Genomic DNA, 25,306 nt, shown 5'->3' with positions numbered 1-25,306 from the left:
CAGTTTTATATTACGTTTTCACAGTTCCAAACATATCAGTTTCCCCAGCTGGGGAGAGTTTGCGATCACTTAGAAGCCACTGTGGTTAAATTAACCCACCCTCCAATTTGCATCTATAAAAAAAAGTAACATTAAATTAAACGCCATCATCGTTACTCATCCTTCTCTTGATTTTTCATACAGGATTTAAACATTGCGAGACCACTAACGAACCAGGACTCAATTCGTGTTGCTTAAAGGGTGTGAGGTACGAGCAACTGAAACAAGGGCTGCAAACTCCAGTAGCTTAAACAGCTACTAAAAGTGCCGATTACAATGTGAGGGAAGGGATTTAAACGTATGCCTGGCTACTTCAGCGTCCCTTTAATGCCTACCACATTCGTCTTGCCATCTTATTTACGTTAACACTAGGGCTGCTTTGCTTCGGGACGTGCCAACCCCTGCCAGACCTCTCAGGGAGCTTTGCTGAGCCTGGGGAATGCCGGCTCCACACACCTGGGAGGGCGAGGGCCAAGGGCAAGGGCCAACGGCGAGGGTAGATGGCGAGGGACAAAGGATGAGGAGGTCGATGGCCCCACACCCCGTTCTCTCCAGCAGTGCCCCGGGTGCAATCGGTGGGTACGTGCAGCCCACCAACAAGACCGTGGGCCGCGAATACCGCAGGAGCAGGCTCCATCGCCCACCTCTGCACTGATCGGTGGGAAAAGTTTTTAATTAACTTTCCCTCTCGGGCTCCCTGTGCGAGAGCGGGTGGCGAGGAGCCAGCAATTGGCCCCAGAGCTCCGTCTGACCGGGGGAAACGGAGCAGGGAGCCTGCCCGTCCTCCGCCTGCTCCCCGGCCCTCCCAAACTGGGGGGAAATGGGGTTTCCACAAGTTTTGCCGCGGCCCCGTAAGCGCCAACCGGCACCGTATCTACCCCCGTGCTCACGGGCGGGGCCGGGCCGGGACCCCGCCCCTCGCGCCCCGCCCCGCCGGGTTTTCCGAGCCGCCGGCCGCCCCGACCCGACGGCGATTGGCGGGCGCGGCGGGCGGCAGCCAATGGGCGCGGCGGAACGCGCATGTCGCCGTCCCGGGCGCGGGGCGGTGGAGCCCCATTAGGGCGGGGAGCGGGCGTGGGGCTCGGTCACTCGCGGCGGGGCGGCGGAGGCTGCTGGCGGTAGAGGAGGCTCCGGGCGGTCCCCTGCGCGGCGCTGCTGGAGATGCGCGTCTCCCGCCGTCGCTGACTCCGCAGGCAGAGCCGTGTGCCCGCCTCCCCCGCTGTCGATGTGACGGACGCCGCCGCTGCTCGCTGCCCGGGAATACGTCGCCGTGGTTCGGCCGCGCTGCGGGGAGGGTAAGTGGCGGCTCCCCCGAGGGAAGACTGGCGGGCAGCTTGCAGCGGCGCGGCGGGACGCCCGGCGGGTTTGACGGGGCGCCGTCTGCAGCCGGGACCGTGCCGCTGGCGGCGGCGGAGCCCTTCCAGCGGCACCCCGATCTGCGGCGGGGGTCCTGCACCCCGCCGGGGCTTGCATTGCCAGGGCGTGCCCGTGAGGAGCCGTCAGAACCCAGAGCCGGTACTGGGCAGCGCTGGAGTAGCGCCGTCCTGCGCGGAGTTGTTGGACGGGGGCTGCGGGCTCGGGAGAGCAGGAGTGGGGTGTCCCGCCGAGCCCCGTGGCGGCTGTCGGGGCTGGGGGACGGCGCGGCGCCGGCTCGGTGCGCCCGGCGGAGCGGGAGCCGCGGCGGGCCGGGGCCGCCGGTCTGAATGAGAGTCCAGATGCGGGAGCTCAGCTGTTGCCTGTCAGTGGGGTGACAACTGGCCTTTCCCAGGCAGCCGCCGCCTTCTCCCCTGTCCTCGGAGGAGTGTCCGCGTCTGGGCGCCCTCCCGCCCCCAGCGGGGCGACATCTCGCTCCTGCCATCCCGGCGGCGTCTGTCGGGCTCTCCGCTGCGAGCCCGTTGTGTTAGTGGGGGGTAAACCACCCCCCCCCGGCAGCGGCTGAGGTGCAGCACGGACCTAGCTAGAGTGCGTGTGTATGTATTCCTTCCTCAACGAAGAGAGCTCTGGAGGGGCGAGGGTCGCTCCCCGAACCCCTTCTCCCAGAATATTTATTCCCACCCTGGGATTTCAGACTCCAGCAGCCACCATTTATCGCCGGGCTGGGCTGAGTCCAGGGCGCCTTCGTTGTGGTCCGAGCCTGGGGCGGCCGGGTCTGGCCTTGGACAGGCATCTGTCATTGTACCCCAGCGGGGTGGCCGAGGAAAGCAAAATAAAGCACCCGCCAGTACCACTGTTTCTAAATGCCATCAGCTGGAGAGCCAGGAAACACAGCGGGGGATATTTTACAAGCTCTCTGAGAAATGTTTATACAGAGGATTTAAAGGTTAACAGTGCATATTCCCTACATGCCGAAACCTAAAAAGGTGGCAAAAATAAATGGCTAACGTTACAGCTGGTGAAGTTCCCTGCTTTCGTTGTTTAGCTGGTAACTGAGGGCTTTAAACAGCACGTTTCACATGGCAAACTCAGAGTGACTGCTGAGATTTTCCAGCAGGATGTGTTTTTCCACCTTTAGCTCTAGGTATTACTATTGCTAGGAGGAATTATTGTTATTTATATTGCTTATCTGCAGCACAGGTGTATCACAGTGGCCAGGTTTTCATCCCAAAAAGTCAGCAGGTCAGAGTGGGCTTGGAAAGGGAAGGAATGGGAGAGGAGAGAAGGAGAGCAGTTAGTCTCACTGCAGTGACAGATTCTTTCATTTCTCACCGCAGAGCCCCGGATAAGCTGGGCTGGTGCAGTTCTGCCAACAACACGGCTAATTGTGTCCTGTAAATCAAGGTCCACGGAGCGGCTCTCTTTCTCTATAACAAAAGGTTTTGTAATGAGTAAGCCCAGATCAGTCATATAAAAATTTTAACATCAACCGGGCAAGGTGTGTGTGTGGGGACCTTACAGGGTTAATAGCTAAACTATTAAGATTGGAGTCAGATGTGGGTAAAAGCAACTGGAGAGTCTGGTTTTTCGTAATATCCTGTAGTATGATAACTCTGAAGAAGGTAATTGTTTAAAAGAAAAAAAAGTCTGTTTCAATTTAAGATTTATTAAGCAAGAAGAACCTTACGTAAACATCAGAATCCTCCTCTTGTTTGGAAAGGCAAGAAATGGCTAGAAATGTCATCTGAACTTGAAAGATTACAAACTATGTGTGGATTTTCATGCATATGTGCAAGAATCATATTAATCTCATTTTCAACTAGCTTATTCTACGTCTTAGGGGGACCACGGTGTTTAACTCAGGCTTTTGGCAGAACAGCTTCTGTGCTGTTTGTTTCCTAGCAAACGAGTTCTTTCTGACATTTAATAAGACATTTAGAATACAGGAGTAGCAGATAGCAAGTGTCTTCCAAAGAAGGAGAAATGGAGGGGGCGGGAGGGGCCCGTTCTACTTACCAGGTTTTACTTACATATATAATAAGTTGGGAATGTAAATTTGTGTATAAGGAGGAGATCTGAAGAATGACTTGGCACGCTAATGACCTGGCTTTTCAGAACTTCAAGAGTTTGGTCTGTCTCCCCCTATGGTTATAATAAGAGATTAAATGCATTTGGCATATTTAATTAACTAGCATATGAAAATCAGATGGCTTTTACTTTGTCGTTGTTTTCCTGTGAAACTTTTCTGTGCTAATGAACGTCTACATTTTACAGAGTAATTTAAATGGCTTTGGTTCATATTATGCCTTTGCAGATCGCTTTGACCCTTTCTAATGCTGCAGCCTTTGTATCCCAGCCTAAGAGTCCTTTCCCTTTGTAATATGAATCTTGCGTAATATATTGTCAACGGCTGCTGTACGCAGCTTCTAACAGAGCAGACTGAGTTGCACTTAAATTTAAAGCCTCTCTTTGCTTGGATGCTGTGTCTTGTGCATTCCAGAGTTAATTGTATGTGCAGTGGTGAAGTCCATTTAAAACAAACAAGCCAGGGTTTGTTTCTGTTTTCTACCACTGCCTTATCCTAAAGCAAAGAGATTCCTGCTGTTGGGGTATAAAAACATGCTCTGAAATTTTACTTTTTTTTTTTAATTACAAAGCGTCATTTGTGTTTTTGGGAAAATTGTTGTATGATATAATATTGCATTAAGAATACTTGATTATGAGATGGGTGCATGATGGCCAAGTGGCTTCTATCAATACTCCGTTTACCTCCTGAAGCTTAAGCTTCAGTTTGGCCAGCACTGTTTTCTGCTTCTGCTGTTTAAACAGAGGTAAACTTGAGGTTAGCTCTAGTCATTCGTATATGCTTGGTGTAAGCCATGCATGCTTAGGTCCTGCTCCTGAAAGTGTTTACAGAAGTGAGTAGCTTTTACTTGCATGCTTAAATTGTTTGGATTAGGAGTTGTGTAATGGGAAGAAGCAGCTTGGAAGGATACAGCACAGCTATCACTCATCTTTCCCCCTCCCACCTTATGGCTGAAGAATGATGGGAAGAAACATGTTTTGCAAGTAATAGCACACTGAAGTCGTGGCATTTCTGGCAGAAATTCCCAGATAGACTATCAGATCACAGTTTGCCAAAATTACGCGTTTTTTACAGAAACAGCTCTTTGGCTGCTGGTTCATTGTCAAAGGATATTTCCAGTTACCGAACAAAATTTCACAAGCGGTCTGCTGTAACTCTTCCTCTTGTATTTTGCCTGTTTATATTGTGCACTAAATACATTATACTTTTTTTTTTTCAAAACTAAATAAGTAAATGACTTCTTGGCACAAACTGACAATACTTCTCAAGCATGTTCTTGTGCAAGGAGGTTTTTTTAAATGTACAAAATGAGTGAAGTGCTCAGATACAAGAGGTATAAGCCAATACAAACATTTTTAGTATTTTTAAAAATCTGTAAATGACAGCTTTTTGCTAGTTTACCTTTTCTTGGAATGCTGCCTGGAAGGCTAACTCCTTAAAAGTTCTTAAATATAACCATAAGATTGGTGAGTTGCTTTTCAAGATCATTCTGAACCTATGAAGCTCTGAGTGTTTTGCTAGCTAGTAAACCTGGGGTAGACAGTCTCTCAGGCAGGCCTTTCATTTCCAGTGGATTACACATCAACAAAAGGTGGAACTGTGTTATTTCAGTTGTTCTCTACCAAAGTCATGTACTCCTGTCTAAGGTTTGTGTTTGAAACATTGATTTATAGCACCTGATAGCGCTTGCTGTTCTGCCTCGTGTGCTTCTCGCCTTCATTTTCCTTCTCTCCCCCCCTTGCTCTCTAGTTATATTGAGTTGGCAATAAAGTGATAAGGGTATTATGGAGTGTGCATGTAGGTTTATATCTGTAACAGTTTTATTCAGTTGCCCCTCTTTTATCTAAGCACAGATCCCACAGCTTGCAATTACGGTCTTTGACTTTAGTAACAATTCTGTTTTCTTGAAATGTTTCCAGTTACACACAATATTGGCTCCGTGGGGCAGCTGCATGCCAAAAAAACATTTCCAACTGCCATCTAAATATTGAAATATGATTGCTTTGCTTTTATTTAAAATAAATTTTGTTTCCTGTGATGTTTTTATAACCACCTTTTTGAGCTTGTTGCCTTCTAATCTTGCATCAGGTAGCTCCAATCTTAATATTACATGATTCCAGAACTAGGCTTCTCTGACAGCAATGTGCCAAATCCATGTCTAATGTTTGTGTTAATGTGGTGTATATGAAAACTGACTTCTCAGTGGATTTGATCACTGATTTGTATAATTGCAACCAGCATGATTAAAAATCTACATGTCAATATCATGATGCTTATAGTAAAACTTACAGAGGTTTTTTTTAAGCAGGGTGGTGTTAGTCCCTTAAATTTTCTTAAAGGGAGTCTTCATTGTCCAAACATCCTAATTTCTTGAGGTGTTTGAATGTTTTAAGAAGAAAATAAGAACATAGATGCAGTTATGAATATAGCAGTGTAGGCTTCAGGTCACACTGCGTGGTAGGACTCTTGCATCCTCTTGTTCTGTAGGAACACTGCATCTTCTCTCACCAGCCTTAAAAAGACTGAAATGAAAAATTACACATTGAGAATTGTGCAATTGAATCTCTAAACATATCTAGACAGATAACTGCTATACCACTCCTCAAAGCACACATCTCTTCTGTATTCCCATGCTCCTCATTGGAACAATGTAAACCACCTCTGACACAAGTGCTGTAATTGTTCAGCTTTACCTGTTTTACCGTCCCCTAATCTCTTCATTAACAAAGTACTCCTGTGACAGACATATTGCTAGCTCAGCAAGAGGCCCCACCAAGGCACCCTTGCTCAACCTGTTGGGCACATGGGCTAGTTGGACACTGCCCTCACCCATGGCCCATTTCTGTAGCAACAATAACCAAACGCACAATACTATGGCACAAATTGAAGGCTGCCTTGTGCTTTCGAGTGTGGATCAACTTGTCTAACAGCAGTAAAAGCTGGCTTGTTTTCACATATGTTAAAAATTAGTGCATGATTAGTGAAGGTGTTTTTTGAAGATCTCTTTTTGTAATCAAGTGTTGTAGTTAATTACCCAGAAGTTCAAAAGTGTTTATGTAAAGGAATTGCATGTGTTTGTGTGCATACTTGAGGACTAATATATTTTTACTTTTATTTCATCTTCCTTGCAGGAACTGGTATTTTCTTAGAAAAATAAAAGCTTCACATGCTGAGATGACTGTTCAAAGTGTTAATATTTATATACTTTAAAATTAATTTTATGAAAGCATTGAAGAAATGTCTGAACCTAGTGTATTTGCATCTATATATACGGACTGCTAAATGAATTATGCTGGGTCTAGAACCTCACTGGTGAATTGCAGATGTCTTTTGTCAGAGTATACATATGGCTTTCTGAGAGCTTTGAACTGTTTTCTCATGCTTTGCTCATAAGAAAGATCATATGGATAACTTCATTCTGAGGGGTTTTTTTTTTCAGTCTTGTTTGCAAAGCATGGTGGATCTGTGTGATAAATATTGAGTTCCCATTCATCCTAGCACTGAAATGAGTTTGTTCTGTGCATATGGAATATGGGAGTAAGATACACAGAGGATATGTTTATATTTAACAAAATTGATAGAATAAAGCGAGTGCAAAGGAACTTATAAGCCTAAACAGCTTGGCAGGCCAATAGCCAACGAATGTCTTGAGAGTACTGCCAAACATGTAGAAAGCAGAGCAGGCTCTCATCTGTACCGAGGTACCAGGAAAGTATGTGACTTCCAGCCTGGTAAGGATGATGTTACCAAGGATGCAGCTTTCCTCCATCCTCTCAGCAGCTCAGTGTAGGTTTGGATTTCGCCAGGTATCTACTAGGAGGTACCATGACTATTTGGGAGAAATAAGAGCTGTATAAAAATGCAATCAGTTGTGTTATGGCAACTCTTCTCTTCAGCCAGATCTCAGAGTATGGGTCTGGCTTTTGTGAGGCATTGGCCTCCCCTGAGGAGGCTCTAGGGAAGGAAGCCATGTACTAGGGTGAGGCTGGAGAGAGCATCTGCATGGTAAGAGGGAGCCCTACCTATTGCTGTTGTGTTCAAGTATGAGCTGCCAAAAAGCTGTGGAAGCGCTCGCAGCGAAGGATGCGCTGCCGAGTAGGTTAGTGAGCTGAATGGTTGGTTTAGCTGTTTGTGAATCCAGTAAATGTCAGGCTTTACCCCCTGACCTTTCATACAATCTGCTTGGACAGTCTTTGCAGGGGATTTCGGGTGGTGTGAAGCTGTCATTCAGTGGTCCAGGCTAATAGCCCATTTCTTTCTCAGTAGATCATTTTCCAGTATATAAAGCTGTTGATTTCATGCAAGAACAGCTCTTACAGTTTTCAAGTAGCTGTTAATACATTGAACTTGAGCAATGCAGGTAATTGATTAAACTGAAATGACCACAGTGACAAGCAGGCATCTGTTTCATTGCTGCAGATTTATTGCGTTTCATATTTCTTTGCAAAATCTCCCCTGACACTCAGAGTTCTATTGTCTAGTTCTGAATCTGCCACCTTTTAGGCTCTAGTTTTGGTAGGTTAGTTTTTAGTGTCTCCCTGTCTGTCTCATATTGTACTGTAGCTGTTTATAAACCTTTTTGACCTATTAATTGATGCCTCATTAGCCTGGAGCTGATGCTGTAAAGTGGTCCTGGTATGATGAGGACTCTTTGACTGTGGTATAGTAGCACAAAGGTACACTTGGTGGCCTTATTTTAGGAATTGAGGTGATACCAGGCTCCTGTTCATTTAAGGCTTTTTTTTTTTTTTTTTACTTTGATGTGCAAGTCAGTGTTCAGCATCTAAATACTAACTCCGAAACGATCAAAGTTGGATATTCAAGGGCATATGTGTTTGTTCATGGGTCTCTTTCCACCTTCCCATGGCCTCTGGAAGGAGACTAACGCTTTGAAAGAACAGGTCTCATGAAAATCAGCAGGTATATCTTGAATTATGCAACATTTTTTCCGCAGGTAGAAGTCATCCTCCTTTGTGCAGTTCTGTGCATTTACCTTCTTCCTGCTTTGTTGCATACTAAGTCAGCCAATATTTAATGCAATTGTGAGAAGAGAATCTAGACTTGTTTTCAAAAGGAAACTGCCAGCATGTCCTCCTACTGGAGTGCAGGGGGAGACTTAAAAACCAGCATGTGAGCTGCGACACTGGTTGTGCACGTGAGTGAAGGAAGGGGAAAAGCATTTCCAAGCAGGCCGTTACAGTAATATTCTGTGTGTTGGACTCTGAATGAGTATGAATGACTTCAGTCTTGTGTTACTATGGTATATAAACCTGATAAGACAATTAAATAAGTCTGTATTCCCTCTGTAAAATACTCAAGCTATTTCCCTTGCGCTGTCAGTTAGTTGTACTGGTACAGCTTGAGCAGGGAGGTAGAGATGGTTTGAAACATTTGTGGGTTTTCTTGCTTTTTGTTTTAAGTGAGCTTCCCAAATCAATACAGACTGGCACAATGATTGTGTTAGTGCACAGGGTTGCTCACCGGGGTGGCGAAAGAGGAGCTTCCTAACCGCGTGCTGCTACCCAAAAAAAGTAGACCATAAAGCTGTAGCTTCTGTTGTGCCATTGGTCCAAACCATGAAGTGGTTTTGTCTAAATCATCTAGTACTTTGTCTGACTTGGGTTCAGTCACAAGTGTTGCTCTTTCTAACTACTGTAATACTACTTGTCTGGATGATCCTGTAGGGTTTTGGAAGATCATCTGTTTGAGCTTGGGTGTGAGTGATGGTTAGGCACCATTTCTAGTGATGCAAATAGTTCAGACATAGCCCCACTTCCCAGTTTCTGGGAATGGAAAGTCTGTATCCTTCACAAAGAAAATGGCCTACTCATTTTACAGAAAAACTGTAGAGAAATATAAATCAATGATGTCTGTCAGAAAGAAAATGCAATATTTATTTCTAAAATTTTATTTTAAAGTCAGTTTAATGACTGGGCTTCTGACTTCTTAATACCAATCCCAAATCTTCAAAAAAAACCCTGGATAAGCTGCAAGTTCCCCCCCCCCACACCCCCATCTAGAGCCTCCTTGCCTGCCTTTGCTTGTGTAGTCTATCGGTTTCACAGTTCATATACTTGTGGGTTTTTTTTAAATCTCCCCCTGCACTCTGGTGGGAAACGTGTCTGCTGTTTCCTTTCAAACACACAAGGCTTGATTCTCCTCTCACAATGGCATAAATTGTGAAGAACTCCACTTGAAATCAATGGAAGTAAAGACATGTGAAATGGGGTGAGAGAAGAGCCCGGCCTCTGGTTTCTATTTTTAAGTGAGTCTGGTTAACCTAAAATTGTTCAATGTGCCACTGTGACTTTAGTTTGTAGATAACAGTTGCTATGCTTGTTTCTCTTTGTACATAATGTTTCATTTTCATATATAATACATTCTAGCTAGTACCCCTAATAATGATGCACATTTCTTTGATTCAGTACTTCAGTACTACTACATCAGTTTTGGTAGTTAATAAGCAATATGCATGGTAAAGTACTTATCATACTAGGGTCAGATCCTACAAAAAGTCTTGGGGGGGTAGCTGTATTCCTGTGCAGGTCCTGAAGAAAAGAAGGCTGGATTGGCTATATCCGTACAACTTAAACTTTCTTTGTGGTTTTCTATTGCTTTAGAAGTTCTAATCTGTGAATCTTGTTCCTCATTATCCAGGTTCAAGATACTAATTCTACATAAACAAAACTTCTTATGTTATTGTTGGTTTTCCTGTGCTTGTAAAGTGTTTGGCTCCATTCTTGTGTTTTGTACGTGCTCAAGGACTTATTTTAACTTCAGATTTTCTCTAAACAGCTAAGTACTTGGCAATAAACCTGGAATATCCACACACAGTTTCTGCCATTGCCTAAGTTTTGGTGGTTGCTCACACTTGTTTATTTTTGGCAATGGATTATGGGCCTTAATTACCATCAGTAGTCAAATAACTGAATGAGATTATATAGCAGTGCTGTAAAAACTGTTCATGCTAGCTATGATCTGTACATGTGTGGGTATCTTTGAAAACAGTCACCTCATTCATTAACCAGTGCAACAGACTCCAACTTTACCACTATTTAGTTTTTGAAATTAATGCAGCATTCTCTACCTAACTGAAATGTTGCTTTGACTGCCTCTTTTCATAGTTTAAAAAAATAACATGAAATAGTTGACTCTTTTAATGTATTCTGACTTGGAGTAGATCTATTGGCTTATTTGAATTTTTGTTTTCTGCTTGAGTAGCAAATTGCAGGTATCCACAAGGGAGTCTTTTTAAATTTGAAGAATGTGGTAGGCTTAGTATATCACTTAAATTTTATCTTTAACTTGATTGTGATGAGAGTGAAAACCCTGTGGTGTTTAGCCTCTTGTGCCGTTCAGTCCTTGAGTCTTCCCCTTCAACTTTAACACCATGGCCCCCCCAAAAAGTCAAAAGGTTGCTTAGGTAGTATGTAGTAACCTTATCAGTGAAGTATCAGGGACAGAAGATGCTGCAGAAGCTTGCTGTGCTGCACAGGGTTGTAGTGTTGCAGACCTCCATCTTCAACGTGGCTTCCCAGCCACTGAGGTGACGCACAACTGGCTTCTGACCTCTTGACTACAGCTATTAATTCCAATAGTGACTTCTCCCTTGTCCATGCTAGGTTTTGCATTACTTATCATGGGAAAAATCAAGCATTTTAAGTAGTTGATTTATCATAGTGAATTGATTGTAACTTCAACTGTGGCTTTTTTGAAGTATAGTTGTGCAACAGTGAGGTAGCATGATGATGGAGACTAAACTGAGGTGTGGTGTTTGCTGCTGCTGTGAAGTGCTGTGCTCATGTGCAGTAGTGCTTGCATCTAGCTGATGTGAGGAGTGTTGGGGGCAGAGAAGGGTATATGACAGGGATACATATGCCTGTCAATCAAATACACTCTTCTCAGCTGGAAGCTGGATCCTTCTCAGTTTTGTGTGGAGTAGGGAACTGACAGCCGTCCGAAGGCAGTCTTCCTGGTGGCAGGTTTTACTCATGTTTAATCTAATGGCTTTGAGACTCATCCTGTCATACCATTTTTGGAGCATTTTTAAGCTCTTCTGACAGTTATTATTGTGGAGGCTGCAATGCATGTCTGGAAGAGAAACTACTTTTGGTAAGTATTTTCAAAGCATAAGGTCTGGTGTGCAAAAGTCATCTTTGGGTACAAGAGAAACAAAAGGGTGCTGTGGCTAGAGAATAAGAATCTCCAGGAAAATTAGTCTCTAATGCAAATTGGTATATACAGCAAGCTTGAAGAAAGACTGAAATCTTTGCCAAACAATATGAAGCAGTTTCATGGACAAAGTAGCTTCCATTGGAAAAATGGAGTATAAGAGCGTCCTGTCTCTTTATTAGTTGTAGTGGTTGACAACTAGTCAAAGACAATATCATGCAATAAGGTTGGTGACTAAAGTCTCTGAAGAGACTTAAGTAACTTTCTGCCTGTTGGGAAACTGGTGATGTAAGAGATGACCTCAGGAAATGGAGCTGTATTTAGAGATCCAGAGCTTGAACTTGTTTATAGATAGTTTTGAGGAGCTGTCACCACAAAATACAGAGCTGATGGTGCAACACTTCTGCAAAATACAAATCTGTTTTCGAAGTAGCAATAAACCCAAGGTAAATTTTAGGAAGCAGTCCTTCTTGTAAATAATTCCGGAGCCATTTGCCTGCAGTCTTGATTTGTATGTAGGTATCCTAAAAACTGTGACTACTGAATAGGTCACTATGTACCTATTTCAGGCGTCTTTAAAAGCTAGCTTTTTCTCATACAAATGCTTTCTGTCAAGAGGCCTCTGATAGATGCTTGGCACCCATGTCTTCTGTGGCAGTAAGCAAAAAATGTATGGGATCAGGAGTGTGAATAGATTACTCTTGAGTAAGCCTTCTATTCTGTTACAGGTCCATGTCATGGTGTACACTTAAAGTGTTTAAAACTCTTTAAGAATATGCATGTGTTAAGGACAAAAGAGTGTGTGGGGGAGAGGGGAAGTAAAGCAACGTTGTAAATAATGCCAGCAGGCTCTGGCAGTTTTTATCTGACTTTGTGTCCTGTTTAAGGAAGGTAAAAATGATTAAAAAATGGGTACACCGTGGAAGGGTGCATAGAAAAGATACACTTCTTGATATCGTTCCAAAATTACTACTTAAAGACAATTTTGTAACATTGATGTCTAACAGAATTCTGGTAGCCTCAATTTTCTTTCATGTGAAACAGTTCCAGCCCTCACCTACAAATTAGTTTGTTCTGTGATACTTTATGGAATAAAATAAGTATGAGAAGGACACATTGCAAAATAACTATCTCTAAATTTCTGAGAAAAGCATGCACACAGCTTGATGCAGGTATGAATTTGACCCTTAAGAAAAACATTTCAGAAGGCATGTGAGCCTGTGTGTGCACACTGCAGCTGTAACACATAGATGTACACCAAGCACACTTCTAAAAAAAAGGCCAAGATCTTTCGGGCTTCTGGTTGAATTCATATTTCTGAATTTTAGCTTACGGAGCATCTCCAAAACTGAAGTGTTTCTGTAGCTGTTGGGCCAATGCTGGAAGGTGCGTTACCAGCATGGAGGGCAGAGTGTACCTGCCTGAGAAGGCAGACCTCAAGTCCAGCGCCGTGCTGGCTGTCTGCGGGAGACATGCTTGGGAGTAGTCACCTTGAAACTGCATAGATGAAAAAAATGCAGAATTATGACAGTCCTGGACATTTTCACTTAAATGCTAAAATATAGGGCTTGAGCTCTAACTACATTTCTGGTTTTGTGAAGAAAACCAGACTGTCATAGAATCATCATAGAATGGTTTGGGCTGGAAGGGACCTTAAAGATCATCTAGTTCCAAACCCATGCCACAGGCAGGAACACCTTCCATTAGACCAAGCTGCTCAAAGCCTCATCCAACCTGGCCTTAAACACTGCCAGGGAGGGGGCATCCACAACTTCTCTGGGCAACCTGTTCCAGTGTCTCACTACCCTCGCAGTAAAGAATTTCTCCCTAATATCTAATCTAAATCTACCCTCTTTCAGTTTAAAACCATTACCCCTCATCCTATCACTACATGCCCTTGTAAAAAGTCCCTCTCCTGCTTTCCTGTAGACCCCGCTCAGGTACTGGAAGGCTGCTAGAAGGTTTCCCTGAAGCCTTCTCTTCTCCAGGCTGAAAAGCCCTGACTCTCAGCCTGTCTTCACAGGAGAGGTGCTCCAGCCCTCTGATCATCTTTGTGCCCCTCCTCTGGACTTGCTCCAAGAGGTTCATGTCCTTCTTATATTGGGGGCCCCAGAGCTGGATGCAGTACTGCAGGTGGGGTCTCACGAGAGCAGAGTAGAGGGAGGGGGAGAGTCGCCTCCCTCGACCGGCTGGCCACGCTTCTTTTGATGCAGCCCAGGATATCGTTGGCCTTCTGGGCTGCGAGCGCACGTTGCCAGCTCATGTTGAGCTTCTCGTCAGCCATCACCCCCAAGTCCTTCTCCTCGGGGCTGCTCCCAATCCACTCTCCGCCCAGACAGCCCAGTGTGATGATGCCTGCCGGGGCTCTCTTGCAGCTCCAGGGAAGGGCTGAGCGAAAGGCTGATGAAGGGCGGAGAGCTCGTTTCCCCCGCCTGGGAGGAAAGCGGGGGCAGTGCGGTCCCGGGGGTCAGCTCCCGGCCGTGCGGTCCCGGGCGGAGGGAGGGGCGGCCGCGCCGCTCACCGCTCGGGGCCCCTCGGCAGAAGAAACCCGCCGCGGAGCATCGCGCGGAGGGCCGCGCCCCGCCCCCGCTGGGTGGCGCTCGTGCGCTGGCGGTGAGCCCGCCTCCCGCCGGGGCCCGGGCGCGGCTCAGCCGGGGGTGCCGGCACGGCGCAGGGCTCTGGCCGCCCCCGCGGGCGCTGCGCGAAGCTGCTCCTGCGGCTGTGTCGGAGAGCACGTTATAAGCAATGCGGGATGCGAGGGAGTGCGATCGCCTGCGCGTTTGTGACACTCGGAGCGCTTCTGCCTGAGTGCATTTCAAGGCTGAAGTTGAGGGCTTGTTTAAAAGACTTGTTCGCTGTGACACTGAGAGCAAAATGAAAAGTGTGGTTTCATTTCCTTCAAATTATTGTAATTCTACTTGGAATGAGCGAAAATAAATGGATTTGGAGGACAGATGGCAAGCTGCCAGTGCAAAAAAAACAGGAGGACTTGTTATTTTTCCATTCCTCTGCTTGCTTGTGTCTCTGTTCATTTGCCATTGTCCAAAATCTTACTGAGACCCCAGAGGAAAAGGGAACAAGCCCACGTGCTCCGAGATACGTTTAGATGTGCATATTTTGGGGTGACATCTCGCTTCATTTTTTCTGTCGGGAGAAGATGGACTCTGCGGGTAGAGCTGGAGAATGTGAAGTGAAGCGAAGCCTTTTGCCTGGGGTTGCCCCAGCTGACCGGAGGGGTATAGCAGGAGCCCGGCAGGCTGTGGCCTTCCGTGCCTGGAGAGCCAGCTCTTCCTCACCAGGCATTCCTTCCCCAGAAGACCCTCTGGCAGGACGAGGATGTGTGTCACCTGTTGTTGCAGTGGCAGCTCTGTGAGGGTCTAAGTGGTCTGAGCGTGGATGGAGGCAGGAGCCCGTTAACAGCTGCTCCACAAACACAGAAGACAACAGAAGACAACTAAGCACTTTGATGTCTCTCTCCAGGCCCCTGGTAAGCTGCCCAAACTAGTTTAACCAGGCTGGGAGACAGCAGAGGGAGGAAGAAATGGGCTCTGCTGAATAGCCAAAGGAGTGTATCCTTATCACCCTCATTCCTGAGGAGCTTTTGCACTGAAGTGAGCCTGTCCTGAAGGTATGGGAGTGAGATAGGCTAAATGAGACTGCAGGAGAAATGTGTTTCGTTAATAATCATGAGGAGGCCATTTGGAGTCAGTAACTGTTGGCCTCCTTTTGAAGGAGGGAGAGGCAGGTGCTAAATTCAGGCCTGCGGAGTAATCCTGCTGCCACAGATTCCTTCTCATGGCCTTGGAAGGAGAAGGGGCACCTCAGGAGGTCACTGAGACATCAGGTGGGTTGTGCCTTCCAACAACAGCATCCATCTCTTTCCACGGATGCAGGGTGACCATCAAATAAGGGAGGGATGCGACTCACATGACAAACAAGAGACAGGGTGATGAGAGCCTGTGCAGCTTGTGGCCAGAAGATTTGTGGATCAGAGCTGTAGAGTGCTGAACCCTGAGCTGTGTGCACGGTGAACTCCTCCACGTGGATTAAACCAGTCTAACTGCAGAGGAATTACACTTGGGCAGAATATTAAGTATTCAGAAAATCTTCTGCAGAAAAGAAATGGGGAGGAATTGCTGGCACTGCAGAACTCAAGCATCTGGCCAGCTTGACCAAAATATTGTTTAAAAATAAAACAGTGGTTTTCTCAGAATTTTAGGCATATGGTTTGAGAGTTTTTAGCTAAATCTTTGTGAGCATTATCCTGTTAATGTGAAAAATGTTACTAGCTTTATAGACTCTCTGACAGGCCTGTGAGACAGAGGTGCTAATAATGAATCACCTGAGTGGCAGGCGTTGAAGCCATTCTCAAATAGACCAAAAGGCTTTTTTTTAATCTTCTGCAAATACTGGTTAGTGCTACACCAAACCAGACCTGTCTCCTATTGTACCCTTCTTCCCACAAGAGAAAGAAAACATTCTTTCAGGGGTGTTTTTTTGTTCCTTGAATTCAGTCTTGGGAAAGGAAACCCTCAGTGGTAAATAATTAGGTTAGGAACTAGCAGGATGGACTCAAATGAAAGTGCCTCCTTCAGCGATTCCTCTCCCTTCTGAATTGTACAATGGACTTTCTCAACGCTGCTTCCTGGTATTCATCCAAGTCCTCCAGCCCTGAGTACCTGTAAACAATTAACATTCTCCCACATGGCACACAAACCTTGGTCAGTGTTTGATGGGATATTTGTGTGTGGCAGCAATTTAACCTCCTCGAGAAATCCTTCTGTCCTCCTGCCTCTCTTCCATGTCCTTTCCTCCCAGTTGTTTGTTGCTGATGTATTAGATTTATATGCAGACTCTAAATACAGCTATGTCATGCTACTGTCTCCCCTGTCCTAAGAAGCTATAATTGCACAAAAATGTCAGTTTTTAATTGTATATCTCTAGTAGTTCCTATCTAATGTTGTTCATGCCTGCTGATCGGTTTGTTATAGGAATAACTTGCTGATGGGAACATGCTGTTCCACTCTCTTGTATTGGAAAAAATGAAGCAATTCCTGGGCCTCCTGTAAGGTTTCTTTTATTGCTGTTGTCATCCTGTTCTGGGTTTGAATGGAGTGCGATGCTAGTTGCCTCTTGACTGGGCAAAATCACGATACAGGGATGTGGAAGCAAGAGCTACTATGAAATGTACATTACCTAGTATGTAGCTTGGCCATTGGGTGACAGAGAGTTAGACCTGTGGTGCTGAGCATCTCATAAAGTGTTAAAATGGATTGAAACTCAATGTGTAATGAGAGACTCTCAAAAGTATGTTTCCAAATCGCAGGACTTACTTGTGTAGAGTATGGACAAATGAGCAGAGTCTGGGAAGTACTTATTAGCCAGCGGCAAAGGGTAAGTAAGTAAAAACAAACCACCACCACCACCCCAACTGAAAAGTAAAAATTATCATCTCCTGTGCGCTTCTAGAAAATGGAAGGTCTCTTAAGTGACAGCTTTCTTTGAGTGAAGCATTGCTCAGCCCTGGTGCTAGTTTTATTGTGCAATCATGAAGCATCAAAATTGCCATAGAGAAGTGCTCAGTGCTGCAGTACTGCTTTTAAAAAAGAAACCAAGCCCCAAATTTTTGAATATTGTTCCATTAGCATTCAGTTTTCATCAGATGATGCACAGCTTCAAATACACCTGAATGATAAGTTTAAAAAAAAAAAAGAACTTTTTTAAATGTGAGGAAGTAATAAAAACAACGCAGTTGCATCTGAGATGCCGGTCCTTCGACCATCAGCAGCAGCTGGAGCACTTCAGGATTCAGTACGTAGTGATAAAGTGTGTAATGCCTGTGATCATCTTTGTCTTGAGCAACCTGCTCAAGCAACTGACTTCAAGTAAAGTTGCCCATATTTTACACCAAAAGAGTGTAAATAAAAAATTGCTAGAAATAATTTTGCCCAGTAATGAGTATGACTGACAGATAGACAGAGACCTTCAGAACAAGGGAGGAATGGAACTGGCCCTTACTTTTTAAACAGTTTTTTTCTTATAATGACTAAGATTTCTTAACAAATACACTTCGCATTTAGAAGTACAGATACTTTTATTTGGAACTTATAATACGTAAGTATTACTGCAAGTACTAACTGGATGTTTTGTCTGATTGACCGTTTCTTATTAATTACAAAGCCAGAAGTAGATTGCATTGATAAGGCATAACCCTGAAGCTGCTTCCTGTACGTGATCTTTAGGGTTTTTAAAATTCTTTTCTTATCACATCCTAGTCATGTCTGGCAGCATGACACACATGCCTTCAGGGGCTGACAGACTGTGGTCATGTGGGATTTCTGGTTTTAAGTCTTGTAGTGTAAATGATTAGGTAACACTTCTTCCACCTTTGAGTGGATAGCATGCTGCCGGTACTCCGATGTGTAAAGAGTAGTACAGGAATACAAAAAATTGACAATACAGGCAACAGTTGATATTCCATAGTTCAATGTTTGTGCTGTGACCAGAGCAAGCTAAGATTTGGCAGGATGGTTAGCTCAAGGAAAGCCTAGTGATGTAAATAAAATTATTCTCATCTCAGTGTTGCTTCGATCTTAAAATGTCTTTTTACAAGGTAGACAGCACTTCACTGAAGCTTGTACTAAATGTTTCTTGAAATAAGACAAAATGCATTGAAAAAAAGAAAGGACAGGACGTTTTTGTTTCTTCAGGAAGCTCAAGTAAGTTCACTAGAGGGCTGCAATTACATGAATGACTACTGCTGATTGCTGTCTCCACACAGCATCTCTTTGCTTCATAAAACCATTTTTTAATGAAAACCTAAAATATCCCCAGCCCCTTTCTGTAGAATGTATAACTCTGGTACCACTGTCTGTCTCTCTTTTTTTTTTTTTTTTTTTAAATAGGACTGAATTCACTTGAAGGATCTAGTTTGTGAACTGCTTCTGTAAAGCCACCATATGGTGTATCAGGGCAGCATCTGGACAAAATGCTTCACAGAAATACGTAGTACTGCTGGGAAACCTAGCTCATAAAACAAAGATCTAAAACACTGAAAAAGACCATCTTCTGTAGCATGTCCAGCTCTGAAGTTCTTAACTCTTCTAAGCTGATGTTTTACGAAGGCAACTCTTGGGCAAATTCACCTTATAAAAATAATCAATCAGACTTAACAACTTCAGACTACTACTGGCAATGGCTTTGGAAGCTTCTCACTTAAGACCAAATTAATCTTTAATCAAACATCTGAACCCTAACAAAGGCAAAAAATGTCACTTTAAAAAATCAGGTTTTTTTCTTGACATTTTCATACTCAATTTATAGATTATGCTTAAGCTGCATCTGTTCATCTGACTTGCTTTTGGCCTGTTCCATAAAATGTTGCTGGACTATTGCTATGGAATACCTTTAATTATTGGGATAGAGTGACATCTGGCAAGTATTGATTACTTTGGCAGATTTAAACAAGACTGTGTTTATTCCATCAAAAGCACATTTTTCCATCTGTACTTAAAAAAAAAAAGCATCCATTGAAGAATTTAAAGTCTGAATGTGCTTTTTTTTTTTTCTCTAGTCCTTTTTTCTTATCAGTAGAGTCTGTCAGGAGGACATTTAGAAAATTAAACTTATTACATAACGAGTCTCATTTCCATCTAAAGTATTGCATATGTTCTTTCCTGCTGCTGGTTAACTTGGTCCAGACTTGGGTCTACTCTTTTCCCACTCAAGGACTTGAGTACTCGCTTGATGATTATAGTGAGGGTTACAGAAGGAAAATGGTGCTTATGGGAACACAATGAAGATGCAAGAGGTAAAGATCAACTAATTGAGAATCTGGAGAGACAGAGAAGAGAAAGTAATTACCTTACTGCTTTTCAAACAATTCCTCCTTTCATTTGAATAGAAACAAGCTTATAGTGACCCAATACAGCTGGTAATGAAACAGCAGTATAGCTCTGACCTGAGTCGGAGTTGTACGCTTCAAAGGATAACTTAACTAGGGTGTTGTACTCATCAGGAAACAAAGTTACTGCATGAGCAGTGCTTGTACATCTGTACCACCTATAGTTTGTTTAAAAAAGCGGGTACAATGGACATCATGCTCAAAATGTTACAAATTCATTTTAATGGAGGACAACAGTTCTGTAGCGCTTCAAGCATATTCTTGCCAAACTGAGCAGCTACCATGCTGGATGGGGGAGTTTGATCACTGTTGTAGAACATCAGTCTTCACACCCATGGATCACTGGAAAACTGAGTTTTGGAACCTTAGACTTATTTTATCATTCACTTATTTGTGTCAGGTCAAACCCGACAGAAATCCTGCATGAGAGCTGGCATAATTACTCACTGTGTTCCCCACAGGAGAAAGTACAGGTGCTTTTGTAGAATTGTTCCGGTTGGAAACAACCTCAGGAGGTCATTTGATCTAACCTTCTCTCAAAGCAGAGTCAACTGAATTTGGACCACCCTGCATCAGTGCAACATTTGGATTGCTGCAGCATGCAGCCAGTCTCTTAGTAAATAAGACAGTGTTTCTATGAATTGTATCTTTATAAATTAGAATGTCTTTAGTAAATCATGTTCCCACTGGAAGAACGGGGATAATAGAAAAATACAACTTTCGTTCCCTTGTGTGTACAGTTATTCTTCGAGGGTGCGGTACTGCATCATACTTAGTTACAAAGAGTATGGTGGCCTGTATGTGTGGCTTCCTTCGTTCTTGGATGCCTGGTTGCTGAAGTAGACAATTGTCTAAGTGGCACTTGAATAACAGTATCTTCCAGTGTTGTTAGGAGGTGATTAAGATTCAGTTAGGCTCTAAGTTGGTTTTGTTTTGAAAATAGCTTCTAAAATATTAATTTAGAAGCCGTATTCATGAAATACAGGCTTCATATTGCTGTTCAGACATGTGCCATAAGTGATGGACAATTGAGCTCTGTCATGCTAAGGCAGCTTGGCCATTATGTGGGACAGTAGACCCTACTCGTATTCATGGCCCATGAATGGTCAGGGATTTGTTCTCAAAATGTTCTGCCCAGAGAGGCTGTGGAGTCTCCTTCTCTGGAGACATTCAAAACCCGCCTGGACACGTTCCTGTGTGACATGATCTAGGTAATCCTGCTCTGGCAGGGGGACTGGACTAGGTGATCTTTCGAGGTCCCTTCCAATCCCTAACATTGTGTGATTCTGTGTTTACAAGATCAGGGAAGTCTTCAGAAACAACTGCTTATGAGTGCCGGTCTAGCGTACTTCTAGAAGAAAATATAAATAAAAGGCAATAAAGATTGTCATCTTCTAAATCTGCATGGTATGAAATAAGGTTGAGAAATCGATCATTCTGAATGAGTAGAAATCTTGCAGCTCAACTTGAACCTCTGAGTTGGATTTGGTTTTATATTCAGTGCGTCTGCATCGTGCTCCTTTGCAAGCAGCTGAAGTTGCATGTTCATACCCTTTCAGACAAAATTTTTGTGAGTGTGGATTCCTTCTAGGTAATTTGTCAGTAAAGGGGAAGTTTGATAAGTCATAGCTACTCTTTAAAGAACAAGAACAACTCTGAAATTTCACATGCCCAAAGATATCTACAGCAATTTAGTGGAAATTGGATTTGGGTGGGGATTGTCATGGAGGTTGTCATTTGATTCCTGTGGCTCTTCTGGGTGTTTGAGGATGGTTAGAGAACTGCTCAAGGTATCTGAGCATAACAGGCCTATTGCCAGTGGGCGCTGGTAGGTAAGTTGGCCATGCAAGGAAGACGCCTCCTTCCGAGGAATTCCACTGTTCTGCACCGATCCGATGCTCAAATCCAAGCTCCAAAGGAAACGCATTCTTTTTTTTGAGTTACTGTCTAGCATATGAGTCTACTGTTTAGTCAGATTACATCATTCCAGATAAGTGAGTAAAACTTTTTTATTCTTTCTGTAAGTTGTTAATCACTGCTTAATTCTGTTTGTGTAGAGCGAGTATTCGGATACTTTGGCCATGGAAGTTCATATATTATACTTTAAAACTCGGGTACTCTCTACTAATACAAACAGCTAATTCCTACCTACAGTAAAGTTATCTTTGTGTCTTTTTCCTCCCCTACCCCAATGTGCAAATGCAAAAGAAGAGAATGATTCAGGGTGTCACTCTGAATATGAAAGTGGAATCACTTGTCATAGACACAATCATAATGGTTTGAGAACAGCAAAAGGAAAAGTGCTCACAGAGGGCCTGTTTCCACTGGCTTAGAGCATTATTTAGATAAGTGCTGCTGTGGTCTGTCTTTCCCCTTGCAGTGGCATTACTGCTTGTCTGACCTCATCATGAACTGGTTTAAATCATAGAATCATAGAATGGTTTCAGTTGGAAGGGACCTTAAAGATCATCTAGTTCCAACTCCCCTGCCACAGGCAGGGACACCTTTCCTCTAGACCAGGTTGCTCAAAGCCTCAAATCAATAGAAATTTCACTTTTTTCTCTTTCTCTTTTGGCAGAGTTGGCTTTCTGCTTGTTTAAATTCCTGCACAGTTCCACCATGCGATCAGCTGAGTGCCAGTGCTAGCACAAGGAGGCTGTGTGTGGTCAGCACAGAGGAAGAAGGCAGAGTCCCTGCAGCATCCCAAACATAAATGTGTTTAAGTTGTGTCTTAAGTTCCCAGTTATCCAGTTCTTGTGCATCTTGGTTTTTCTTGTTCTGCAGGTATGCCCTATTTATCTCTTTCTGCTCTTTTTGCTTGGCTCATTTTTATAACTTTCCTAATAGTGAAGTGGTCCTTGGAGATGTTGGCATGCACTAAAATAGTTGGGGACACTACTACCTGTGGTTACTGCTCTTGGTGGTGCAGTGATTATTAGGGCTTGGAACCCTTTGCCTGCCTTGTCTGCATCAGCATGGCTGTCACCCCGGGCCTCTTTGCCAAAGCTTACTGCCACTCCCCAGTGGAGGGGGTGGAGTGTAGGGTGGGTTGGGTAGGTCTCAGCCACTTCAGGGGAGGTTTCAGTCTAAACCTTGGATAAAGATGGGTCTAAACCCAAATGGTAGGTAAAGAGTACATGCCCTGGGAAAAAAAAGGCGTATCCTCACATCTTTTAGATCTAGGATGAGGGAAGTAATTACTAAAGCTGAAGTCTCCTACATGACAGACTTTTATCTACAGGAAAAACATTATTAAAAAAAAATCTGAGAACTTTTGTCCCTAGTGCCTTTCTTTAATATGCCATAGGCAGTGAGATGAGATCAATTCCAAGAAAAAAAAAATCAACAATATATTTTGTATGTAGTCAGTGGTGTGTTTGGTTCTTAGTTTGCCATTCAATCCTCTGAGACTTTTTCTAGGGTATTATAACTTATTTTGGTTTGTGGGTTTTTGGTTGCTGCTTTTTTTTTTTTTTTTTTGAAAGTGCTGGGAAAAGACTGCAGCACTTGTATTTGTTTTCCAAAGGAAGAGAGTTTGGCTTTGTGTGTGTCATTTGTGTCATATTGATCTTGATAAGGACAGTGGCAAGAGGTTTAGGAATTCTTTACAATATCCATCAACCTCTAAAAATTGCTGGATCTTGAATGCTAAAATTAGTCTCTTTTCAGTGTGATTGTGCCGTATGCTTTTGTAAACATCTCCTGTGTGTTCTGTCCTTAGTTTGATCGCTTGATCCATGTTGTACCCACAAATGCAAACTCAGGTCTGGTGTTTGTAAACAGCTTCTTGTATACATCAGGTGTACAAAAGCAGAAAACCAAGAAGGCTTAAAAAAAGTTTAATGTGTTCATATTGTGCATCCACTACTATGCTTTTAATGAGGATTTCAGAGGTCCCACACCTACGGGCTTGTGGAGAAGTGCATTGCCAAATTGTGTGTTGCTTCCTCATTCAGCTTTACTAGTACTGGGTTTGGTATTGACAGAGATGAGTTCGAGGAAGGGGAGTGTTACAGAGTATTAAAGTTAACTGACTGACTTTTTTAAAGGATGATCCTTTGACATGAATTTATATTTTTATAGATACCTGCGTAAAACATTTTGTTAGTAGTTCAGCTTTGTGATCTAACGGTTAAGTTATCAAAAAATCATACAGTAAGTTCAATGTGTTTTTAAGTACTGTGAACATGACTACATTTTTAAAATATTAGTATATTCTTTCAGACAGCAAACTTCTTGATTGCAGTACGTTATTGTGAGTCCCAAAAACTGGTGATGACAAACTTCATAAATTTTTGAACTAAACAGAGATTAAACTTTGATCTAGGCAGGTTGTGGCTATGAAGTACTTGCCAAAAATTGTTACTTTCGTTATATTCTGCTCCCTAGGGAATGGAGATCCTGATTGCAGCTGTGTAATAAGTAGGCCACACCATGCTTTAGCAAAGAAGCCAAGAATATAATAGGTGAACAAATCAGTTCATTTGAGGTGATACTTATAGTTGATGATGAGTTGATGTGGAATTTCTGTATTGCCAGCGATCTGTGCTGTTCTTACTGTGTTTAAATTTTCCTGTGTACTCTTGTAAATATAAATCTTAAGAAGAAAAAGAAAAGCACCAGATTTCTTCATGCAATTAAAAAATGCAAACAGGCTGTGCATCTTCACATGGCCAGTTGAAACTGTTACATGATCTCTTCTAGTGTTATACTGTGTTGCAGAAAGTCTGAATGTTTTAAAAAATGATTACACAGATACAGTGCAAGCAAGGACTGGAAAATAAAGTTGTCAGATTCTCCAGCTGCCAGTAAAAAGCAAACTCAAACTCTAGTTGCTGAGGTTTCTACAGTGCTTGGCTAGTAATGCATTATCTTGCTGTATTCTTGACTTTGAGCAGCTATTGTGCTGAAGTGTGGGTCCCGGCTGATGAAGTCTTTCCTACTTTCTGCATGCAGGAATGGCTGGAGGCCCTGAGAGAACAGATTGTCTGGCTTTTTTTTTTTTAGCCAACCTTGTTTCCAATCTGGTCTGAATGCAATCAGTTATCTGTAGATAGCAAGCAGTGACTGGCTATGAATAATGTCTGTGTTACTTAAAAGTGACATCTGTGACTTGCCAGACTGACTATGTGAAATGCTTGCAATGATCTAGCTGTTGCTCGTGCACCCATGTAGGAGGGGACAGCAGCCTTAGCACAGGACCACAGCGCTCTGCTTCACTTCATCCACCTCGGTCACACACTGCTCTAGCCCAGGATCCCCAAGCCCTGGTATACATGATCTGCTTTGAAACGGTGCCCAGGCTGGCCCGGGGCCACAAGCCACTCCTGTTGCTAATGGTTGTGCCTGTTTCTGCCATCGTACGCACAGTGGTACGCAGGAAGACCAAGACTTTGGAAACCCTGTGTTTTGACACTTCTTCAGAACGTTTCCTTTGCTGAAAGAGGTTATGTGTCGAGGTCGAGTCATTATAGGGAAAGCTGAATTTTCACTTCAAGGGTCAAAACCACAAATCTTTTGAAAGTGATAGTATGGATAGTAGATCACCCTGGTGGTGGCTGAAGAGTGTATTTTAAGAGACTTCTGAGCCTCATCTGCCTCTAAGAAGGGAACAGAAGGATAGTTGCTCACCTGTAATTGAAACTAGGATCTAAAAGCCTCTGATCCCTCTGAGGTGAGGGCTTACATAGCGCAATATAAAATAAAGTCTGATTCAAAGGGCTGCAGTTGCT

At 43.6% G+C, this 25,306-nt stretch overlaps 1 protein-coding gene across 1 annotated transcript in view; it reads left to right on the top strand.

The window, feature by feature from the left end:
* Positions 1-1,161: 1,161 nt before the first annotated feature.
* The window catches only part of PRICKLE1 (prickle planar cell polarity protein 1), a 70,275-nt gene continuing 46,130 nt past the window's right edge, over positions 1,162-25,306 (top strand). The window contains exon 1 of the mRNA XM_068402389.1: positions 1,162-1,334. The gene's annotated coding sequence lies outside the window, so the exon portion shown is untranslated. The remainder of the gene's footprint in view (positions 1,335-25,306) is intronic.

The sequence above is a fragment of the Nyctibius grandis genome, chromosome 5, assembly GCF_013368605.1.
Source record: "Nyctibius grandis isolate bNycGra1 chromosome 5, bNycGra1.pri, whole genome shotgun sequence".
Lineage (NCBI taxonomy): Eukaryota > Metazoa > Chordata > Aves > Nyctibiiformes > Nyctibiidae > Nyctibius > Nyctibius grandis.
Note: the sequence above shows the minus strand (reverse complement) of the source record. Positions and strands in the feature narration are given on the sequence as shown.